Raw genomic sequence first — 202 nt, 5'->3', positions numbered from 1 at the left:
TATAATAATAATATAGAGAATTGACCGCACAAACGAGAAAGAAAACGTGCCTAAAAGTTAGTCACGAATTCCGTTTTCTTTTCCCAATATCTAGGTCGGTTTAACATCAAGCTGATAACAATCACGATCCATTTTTCTCTCTCTCTAATAATCTCGCTTTCAACTATTCGATTGCTTGTGAAATCAAAAGGTGTAAAAGAGA

General features: G+C 34.2%; 1 protein-coding gene across 1 annotated transcript in view; it reads right to left on the bottom strand.

Annotated features, from left to right (window-relative positions):
- LOC119590696 (serine/threonine-protein kinase pim-3-like) overlaps window positions 1–202 on the bottom strand; it is a gene marked incomplete at its 3' end in the record, with an annotated part of 22,884 nt that overhangs the window by 9,672 nt on the left and 13,010 nt on the right.

The sequence above is a fragment of the Penaeus monodon genome, chromosome 27, assembly GCF_015228065.2.
Source record: "Penaeus monodon isolate SGIC_2016 chromosome 27, NSTDA_Pmon_1, whole genome shotgun sequence".
In the NCBI taxonomy this organism is placed as follows: Eukaryota; Metazoa; Arthropoda; class Malacostraca; order Decapoda; family Penaeidae; genus Penaeus; species Penaeus monodon.
Note: the sequence above shows the minus strand (reverse complement) of the source record. Positions and strands in the feature narration are given on the sequence as shown.